The 10,318-nt window shown below is 33.2% G+C and overlaps 1 protein-coding gene across 3 annotated transcripts in view; it reads left to right on the forward strand.

Moving 5' to 3' along the window:
- The window catches only part of Bap170 (Brahma associated protein 170kD), a 76,439-nt gene that overhangs the window by 54,807 nt on the left and 11,314 nt on the right, over positions 1 to 10,318 (forward strand). The window lies entirely within an intron of this gene.

Here is a 10,318-nt window from a genome sequence, read left to right on the forward strand (position 1 = left end):
GCTTGGGGGGGAGAAGGGGGGGGGGGAGAGTAAAATTGAAAAAAAGTTGCGTGAAACGCGGATAAAGAACGAGAGAGTTGCCGAGTCCAACGTTGCTGCTTCGTGGCGGCTCAAGTGCGTCTGCGGACGTGCGAGCACGCGAGCGCAAGGGTTGGAGAACCGAACCAAGCTATGGAAACAGGTGAAAGCTCCGAAACTCGTTTCGTAAAAAAGCGTTGGTTAAGTGTGTTGCGAGCACATGTGCGCTCGCGCTATAAACGCACTATATGCAGCATGTCGAGGCGGCAACGGGTTATTGACGTGCTTCTGTGGAGCTGTGTTGGGCGAGAGAGGGATATAGAGATAGAGAGCCAGTCTGGCTGGGAACAAATGCGTACGTGTACACGATACAGATGTATATAGATACACGCGCACTATGTATACCTATATACGTATATATACATATATGTACACATTCATGGGGCTTCGTGTGTCAAGGAGTGAGAGTAGAACGCGCACAACGTGTGCAAGATAATTTAATGGGCAATAATCATGACACACATAGAGCCGCGCATACACCTCCGTGGCCGCGCTCCGACTGTCGGAACGCGGGTCTATATTTTCTGCGCATGCGTACGATCGACTGCCAGCTTCGTACCGAACTGCTCCCCCACCCCACTTTGCCGTTTTCTCGCCTCTTCGTTACTCTTTCAGTTTCCTTTTCTCTCTTCCCACTACTTTTTGAACGACACGGCAGACTGGGAACGGCTGGGTACTGAACGTTCGGTAACTTAGCACTTTCGGCCGCTTCAACGATGTCGACTGAATTCGCTGAAACTCGGGATTGACCCAACCGCTACAACCGTAACGTTCGCTTGCATGCTACTTTTTTTCGATTCGACTGAGAGACGTTGACTTTCTTACCGGCCCAACCAGCATGGTTTCGACTATACGTGTGCATTAGGAAAGCAGCTTTCTAAGTTGCTGTTGTACATTTTTCAAGGATTCGTTTGGAGAATGGTTATTTGCATAGGTGTCGCGTAGGTGTGAAGATTGGTGTCTTATTATCGGTAATGCGAAAACGACGTCTATCGTGTTTGCTTCACGCATATGTTATGCAATATAAAACGCGATATTGTATAACGATTATTTATGTCCTAGAACTCGAATAAAATATTAATTTTTTATAATTTAATATTTTTTTCATTGGCTCGCAAGGTCGACTTACACTTAAATAACGCCATTTTTCATTTTTATTCATGGGACATTTTCATAAACTTTTTTATTTATCAAATTCTTGAGAAATTTATATTTTTAAAAACTTATATCAACTTGAATCGAATAAAAGGAAGTGTATTTAAAATTCATTGAAAAAGTTCTAATTTTGCATTTCTCAATTTTATCTTTATTTTTGAAGAGATGACTCAACATCTCTTTTAAGCCTGCTTTCACATCCAACGTTACGCGTCCTCTGATGAAAGCATTTTGAAGCATTAGTTTACAACAAAACCTCGATTTATAAACAATCTTGCTGAGATAACAAATGTGACTAATCTCATAATCCAAAAACAATAAAATAAATAATCGGTATATTATAATTTTTCTATATTATATTTTTAACAAATATATATGATCAAATTTCATATGAAAAAGAACTTTTTAACATCTGAATTATCTAGATATTTTATAGCCACTCTGTACACGAGTACTATGTTTGTAGGTTAGGTAGTTGCCCGTTACTCGTAGAATTTTCGAACAAAGAAATACAATGGTATTATCATTTTTAAAATGAACTACGCACAACATAGTATGATTTCGCGATGAAATAATGGGCGTGCACCCACGAAATCGATGTCGTGCGTTTAAGGATCGTGTATATCTGTGCGAAGTTCTATCTTGTTCGCGCGCACTGCATGCGCGCGTTCATGCGTAACATTATATCGAGGCGTCGAAGTTGCGTGGCGCGCGCGCTAAACTGTTCGTTAAGCATTCGCAACGCGTAGTCATTGAATTGAACTTCGACGCTACTAGTGCATAGGTTCACCAACGTTCGCGACACGCGCCTTTACGTTTTTTGCGTTGAATTAATTCACTGAGAAATAGGTGCACCCATTCGCGATCTGACATTTATAAAAAATGCATTGATCGGGAAATTCAATTTTTCAATCTACTTTCTAGTTATTTTTATGGTAACCTTGTAATAAGTAACTATTTGATTCAAAGATTGCGGTAACGAGTTCCATTAATTTGAAAATTAGTCTAAAAATATGAATTACTTCATTGAATCAACGATTTGTGATATAATAACGCACCTAAAATAGTATACGAGTCGCTTCGGAAATAGATACCTGAAAGAAATAGAAAATATTCTAAAAATACAAACATACAAACTGGTTAGTTTATAAAAAAATAACAAATATGATATAGCAGTGAGAGCGAAATTTAAATCACAAAACTAAAGAAACAAAGCAAAATGGTAATTATATATCCCACAGTTAATTTATATGTCCCTCGTTAAAATTCATCGAATTACTTAAATTTCCTATACTAAAATCTACGTTTAACCTTACTTCCTGCAAAACTCACTATTCACACTGTTCACTAATTGAAATTATCCTAACGATATAATCGAATTTCCGACATAATATGTAGGCATATCGTTTGTTCAGCTAGTTACTTCAATCTTCATTACACTCGAATATGTGCACATATAGAAAAAGCGCAGGAAAATTTAGGAAAAAGTAAAACAAACATCGGGTCGAAAGAGATACAAAAATAAAAGAGAGAAATGACGTAGTGGGAGTGAGAGACGTGGTGTGATAAAGAAGCGTAGACAGAGAGGGAGACACGATGCGAGAGTCACAATCAATAAGCGTTTGCGGGGATAGGTGTTCCGTGAGTTCTCGATCCTCCCAGCGTAATACAGCGTTCTCCACGCTTGCGCGATGCTCCGTAGCTCCCGATTCTAACCCCCACCAACTCCTTCCAGCTCTACGCGTTATCCCCACCCTTCTTCCATCTTTCTCTGTCTTCATTTTACTCGTTCTCGGTTGCTACGTCGCCTGAATTCTGTCGTCATCCAGGTGAACTGACTATTCTCACAGTTGGTGACGTCTAGACCGCATGCCATCGATATACAAATCCCTGTTCTACTGCATACGCTACAGCGTGACTTGTTATAGCGTTTACCATCCTTTAAGGCCAATTAGTAGCATCGCGTGCGCAGCGCCCCCTGCGTACCTTGCGCATTACTCGTCAGTTAAACAATGCCCTTAATCTCGTCGAATTCGACGTTTTTCCCTTCTTTTCTAACGCGCATTACCAACCGCTGGCCGTTGAATCGATCGACTCTGTCTGTCGATCAAATTATCGATTAATTAGTTTGTCACACTGACCGAGTGAATAGAAAACTATTTTGGAGGCACTTGATTGGTATGGTTAGACATATACGTGTTTGAAGTAATTATTTAAATAATTTTATTTGTCACTAAAGTATTTGATGAGTAAAACGGTTTAATAAAATATTAGAAGTTCAATATTTTATAAGGATATTATCATATCTGGTATACAGTGTTTAATATCTAATTACAATTTTAGGTTATTATTACGATTAATATATACGGAATTAACGTGTTATAGTAAAGAAGTGCAAAGCTATGAAATATTTCATCGTTCTCGGATATTTAGTGTCTGCTATGTTTATCGTGAATGCACCATAAATAATTACGTACGAAAATCTAGTTTGATCCGACTTTTCTTTGCATTTTGCAGTGTTTACGCGAGAGAAGCACAATAGAACTTAAATTACTCTTCTATCGTTTATCGGTTGCTCTTGTGTAAGACTGTTCATTTACATGTGAGTGCGTTGACAGTGCGCGGGAAAAGACAACGAACGTCAGCAGTATGTTCTCATCATTGTTATCGGCGACAAAGAATGAGAAATAACTTCAGTCATATTGTATTAATAAACACATACTATACACGCGTGTTATAACTTTAGATTCCGTTGCGGTCGTTAATATGATAATGACAGAGAGTATTTGTATTTATTAATTGTCGTTGAATTGGGAATTTTTGCTGCAAAACTGTAAGAGCAAAACGTACTTTCGATGTCGTCGGTTTACACTATTTTGATCGACATAGAGAGTTGTGTTGAAACGGTTTACGAGCGCCTCCTTTTAGAATTTCCGCCGACTTTTGGCAGCTTGTCAAGCATTCATCACGCGAATTTTTTATGCACTTTCGCGATGATGAACTAGTAATTTTTTCTACGATTCTCTAGAGATGTACGATATTCATGGAATTTACTAATGAGAATGAAATTAATATCAAGTTACTAGACAAAAAAAAAGTTACTAGAAGATAAAAAAGTAAGTAATTAGAGCTACAAGATGAAATATAATAATTATTTCCAGTTCTAATCGTCAGTTTGATAATGTATAGGTTATGTCTATAATGGAATAGTCAGTTTTAAACTTTTTGGAACAATCGTTCCTACATAAATTGAAAGTAACATTTTATATATGAATTATGATTTATAATGCGTTACGTATGAAAATTATTGTAATTATAAAATTAATTACAGAATGAAAAACTAAATTAAATGTTTAACAACGATCTCTGAAGTTAAACCTCATGAAACAAAAGATCAGTGAGATTTGATAGGTAAAGGAGATATTTTTTATTTAAGAACTAAACTCTTGCATCAATCGATTCTAATTCAATTTAACATTCTTTCGCATCACATTTAAAGGCGAAACAACGAAATGGATAGAAGTGGAGTAATCGGAGTTGATAGGCGTTACACGAGGAGCAATTGCAGTTATTAAACACGATTCCGCAGATCGAGCATCGGTGTGCAAATGTGTGAATTAAATGTCACTTCGATTTTATTTTGCAATGAACAATGATCACATCATTCTGGATACAACCTCTTCGAAATTGGTCTCCAGTGACTCAATTTGAATCATAACATTAAAAAGGGGGTATTGAAAAATGATAAGATAAATTGAAAGATGCAATTATTTTGCTCGGTGTTTTTTAAATATTGTAGTTATACGATTTAATGATCAATACTACCAAATATTACTTTTCTTATCTCTCTTTATTACTCTATATAGTTATAATAGAATACTTATAATATAAATATAAATTAAGTAACTTTTAGGCCTAATTAGTTCAGGTATTCTTTATTAATGAAATATTGAAGTTGTCAAATATCACTTGTTATAGTTTTCTGGTTTTTAGTGTCTTTTCGCCAACCCAAATATTGTAATTCAACGTTATAGTCATCAGTGCACTAAATATTGTGGAATCTTGTATATGTCGAACGATAGAATGCTAAAATAGGTCAAGATGTAGTGCAAGGAAAGTTTTGCGGTAAGTCATAGGCCTGGAAGCGAATCTTTACTTGGCTAATCGAAGTCAACTCATTACTCCTGCCAAGAATGGCCTTTTCGTGTCGTTCTCGAAAGTGTCCTCAATTATTGCCAAGAATTATTATCTCAACACGGCTTTACCTATTTTCTTACACTGACAGCTGTGAGCCATTATCTGATCTTCCTGTTGGATCTTACAAGTGTACTAAAAAGAAAGAGAACTGTTGGAACTTGCAACTGTGCTAGACATATACACGAGTAAGCTTGCACAAACATAATTACCCACCATGTGATGTAACTTTAATCACTAAATGATGCAGATAATCTTCCATATTAGGATTATTGCATAATATTAACATTCAATACCGTTTACATTACATCCAATAATAATCCATAATATACCATTTTTGTTGTTGTTATAATACACTATTATTACTGCAAACGTAGTTTAATTTTAAATGAAATTGAGGTTTGTTAGGATTGCAAATATTAAATGTAATAGTTCATTATCGTATAATTGTTACAGTATTCGATCAGTGAAAAAGGATAATTCTAATTAATCATATAAAGATAGGATGGTGATAATATTTCTTTCATAAACGCAAGTATATAGTGAATACATTGATTGTTGAAAAATTGTACTATACGGATAGAAATGCAAAACAATGTCTATGGGTCAGTATAATGTGCTGGTAATGCTTTTTTTCTTGTTTCCACTTTTCGTCGTTTCCCATCTCTTCGGCATTTCTCACTACTACCCATTCATCCACCATTCGTGAACTATTTTCTCTATTCTTCAGTTGCTATTGACCACCTAATTTAGATTATATTTCTCTACCTACAGTTTCGTACAAGAGTTAAGAATACTTCAAGAATACTAGTGCAACCGACAACGGAAGCCCTGTATAATTATTTGGTCCAGGTATTCAACGCAATAATATTCAGTCGTACTCTTTAAAGAAAACAAATATCAGTTTCAAGTGATCAGTCCATTTTTTTAAATATGCACTTACTTAAATGTTCCCAAACAAGATGTCAGAAAATTTTTATAGAAATTTAAAAATACCAAAAAATATTTTTAAGATGGCTGCTAAAGAACCTCACGTTATGGGAATTAATAGCATCAATTTTCCAAAGTTCATCGTATCTATCAGGTAGATAATATTACGGAACGAAATTGCTTAAAATGAAAGGCGAAAGTCAAGCATCGTTTCACCATTATAATAAAAAAGGACAGAAAATTCCAGACATAGTTACACGTCAAGGATAAACATTGTTATTATATCAATACAAATGACATTCGCTCTACGATATCCATGAACCCCCGAACCTACAAAAAATAAAAATTGATAAGTTTCTTAAGAAAAAAGAAGAAAAGGAGACGAAAAGAAAGATGAAAAAGATAAAGAAGTTTAAACATAAAATCGTATACACGTTACTTACAAGGTAAATCATATCTTTTATCGCCTCGTTCAGTCAGAGATACGAAAGAATCTCAGCGGGGCACAATTTTATTAGCGATCCTTTTTCTCGTCCTTTTCGCGCGCTTTTTTCGTTTTGCCTCCCCCCACCCATTTTCTTCCGCCGACGGATTCCGTAGTTTCCGGCAAAAGGTAGCATTTCTCCTGGGACGCGCGATATTGATCGCGGTTTTGCGGCTGAAAAAGATTACCGCGATTTGCGATAATATTGCAAGTTCCAGTCGCCTCATAGCCTTTGCACGAACCTCGTGCTACACCGTTAGAAAGGAAAGACAATTCGATCGGGCATTGTGTGAAACACGTGCAATTGTAATCGATATGAATTGTCTTTCTTGCGTTGGAAGTCGTACGTGATTTGTGTATTATTTCCCGAAATGCTAGCGATGATAATAATTTATGAGGAAGAGAAGCGTTTTGAAAGAGGTTATGTAAGTGTAGGAACACTTTGTTTACCGTTGAAGAGAATTGGATGATGTTATGCGTAGTGGAATTGATTGGATAGAATTTATATTTAGGATTTATATATGCAATTAATAATAGAATCATCAAATGAGTTAAAATGATTGATTTCAGGTTTTTTATTTACTCAGTTACTGAAGTTTTTATTTGTTTTTATTGAGCCAGGAATTAGAGATTATATATGTTACATTTAGATATATATTAGAAGTAGGTAGTTTTAGTATTAACATAAATGTATATATTCAGTAATTATGTTCTTAATTGATTATTTATTCCAAATGAAAGTGTAGTGTACGTAACTGCTCCTTTGTATTTTAGTTAGTGAGTCAGGAAATATATTATTTGTAATATACGTATTGAAAATTTGTCTTCCTTTGCCATAGTACAAAAATAAAATATTAGTGTAAATATAAAGATTTCTAGGGATTCGTCAAACACCCACACTACTAGATTGTTGGCAGAAGTAGATAATTTTAGTTTTACTATTGTACTTTATAGTGAAGGAGGTTAGAAATAACTCAGCAGAGGGAAGGAATATTTGCTTCATCGTTGCTTACATTATGATACATTGCATTCCAATTAATATAACCTGATGTATTGCAAAAAATTGGTAACCAAGTTTATCTGTTATTTTAGCTGATTATTTCAATTTAGGAACTACATGTATACTATTATAAATTATTTTAATTTATACAGTTTCCTCAGTTTCCACAGTATAATTCCTTGCAATGACTAAGCTTTTCTTGTTCAGCTTGCCAAATATTAAGCCACTGTATTTTTGAACTACCTTTCTTTAAAAGACATACAAATCATAGTATATCTGTGAACATCTACAATATTACAATTATTCTATAATTGTTCTACAATTGTATAGTAAAAAGAAAAAATCACTCAAAGAAGTTCATAAAAATTAAATCTTGATAAATTGTTTGAAACAAGAATAGTTTAATTAAATTTTAAATAGATTTTATAAATTAGTTGAGTAATGTAATTTGTTTAGACGAAAAATGTGCATACGTTTTCCACTTTATCGAGGTATGTTCATTGCTTTGTAGAAATCTGACCTTGACCGTGTACAACCTACTTACACTCGTGATTTGTCGATCACACCAGTTGCACGAGGCGTCGCCGGTCAGCTAGTAGCAAATCCTCCAGTCTTTCTTTATTTTCAAAAGAATTATTTGTTATTTAGTACATAAGCATATTATTTAAGATTTCTTCGATGTTAAGCTTCAATGCAAAATTTGTAATTAAGAAGATGTGAATAATTGATTATTTAAAAATATTAATTTCTTAAACTAGTTATTATTTAATTATTGTCTTAAAAAATTCTAATATTCAATTAATTTTTAAGTATTAGAATATAAGAGAGGTGCTACTTACTATGACCAATTTTGAATGTTGAAAAATAGGTAATTGATTATTGTTACAACAGTAAATAAGATTAAAAAGGGCTAAGCACGTTGTTGGAAATTACAAAAGAAATAGTAAAAAATACTGTAATAATATAAATATAAGAAAAATAGTGAAATAATCAATTGGCAAAATTGAATTTGAAAAACTTACATTGTTAATCAAGATAATACTGTAAAACTCTATAAGCATTGAATTCGGATTTCAGACTTTGACTCTGATCAAACTCTACTAGAGTTTCTACACTCAATTGGTTACTCTCTAACTCTGACAGAACTCATGTGGGACTGTGCACTTGTCTAAACTTTCATTTTGGCTGTATTATGCTACCTAAACCATGAGATCAATCTGAAATATTGTAAACACATAAGGAGAATGTACAATCTGTAATTTTATTGTTTCAATAGATTAAATTTGTTGAGATTTACCTTAATATACCGCAAATAAAGCATATATAAAATTAAAAATTAACATTTCAAAGAAAATTTGTTTAGTTTTTGTATCAAATTATTTTGTATGTTTTGGTTCACTGGTGAATTATAATGCTTTAGATTTAGAGGAGAAACGTCGTGAAACGTTATTAATGATGTTCTGAGAAGTAACCAAACGTTTATCGTGATAAGTACCTCGATAAGAAGAGATCTTGATCACATGAGATTATTAGAGTCTTGTGAACTAGATTCGCTTCTTCGGCGTCTGTGATCGTTATCTTTATCATTGTAAGCTTTTACCATCATCCTTGCTAGCTATTTGCACTCTGTGAAATCACTTATTTTTTTCTTTTTGTCTTTTTTTTTTACTTATTTTTAACTTTAGTTAATTAAGTTAAGTTAGTTAACTTAATTTAAGATGTGAGAAAATTATAATACTTCTGAACAAAATTTATCTTTACTGTATCACTTGACAGATCATATTATATTATTATCACTTATTTAAATAGTAATCACCTAAACAAATAAGCATAGTATAAAATGATAAAATGATCTCTGAACTGCTTTGGTATCAGATGAATAAGCATGTGTGCATTGTTCATGCTTAATATAAATAATGAAACGAAATTTCAGTTCATAATAAAGATGATTTATTGTTATGCTATCTTAATTATCTTTTGTTTCAATTGAACTGTGATTTTGAAACAGTAGTGGTGTATTCATATCTGTAGCATATTTGATATACTTTGTACTTTGAAAGATGAAATATTAACATACTATTTATGCCAATGTAATTGTGAGTTATTATTCACTGTATACCAGATTGTTTTTTAACTAATTTATAAGAAAGTTCAAGATCAATTATTCCCAAGATCATAAAATCTGTATTAACAGAAAAAATCACTTAAAATTATTAAATTCACTTTTCTTTATTCAACCAGATATTTCCAAAGAATTTCAATCTTCCATTTTCAAATTGTTACCTAATCTTGAAACAACAAACTATTTGAAACTCAAATGTGAAGAAACTAGAAAAATTTTCCTTATGTTATACCATAAAATCATCATAAGGAATATTTATGATACCTTCTGCACAAAATAAAATATTTAGAAAAAATTTTATAGAAAATAAAAAAGTTAAAAAAAAAAAAAAAAAAAAAAAAAAAAAAAAAAAATT

Source organism: Eufriesea mexicana, unplaced genomic scaffold (genome assembly GCF_001483705.2).
Source record: "Eufriesea mexicana isolate 0111107269 unplaced genomic scaffold, ASM148370v2 scaffold2234, whole genome shotgun sequence".
In the NCBI taxonomy this organism is placed as follows: Eukaryota; Metazoa; Arthropoda; class Insecta; order Hymenoptera; family Apidae; genus Eufriesea; species Eufriesea mexicana.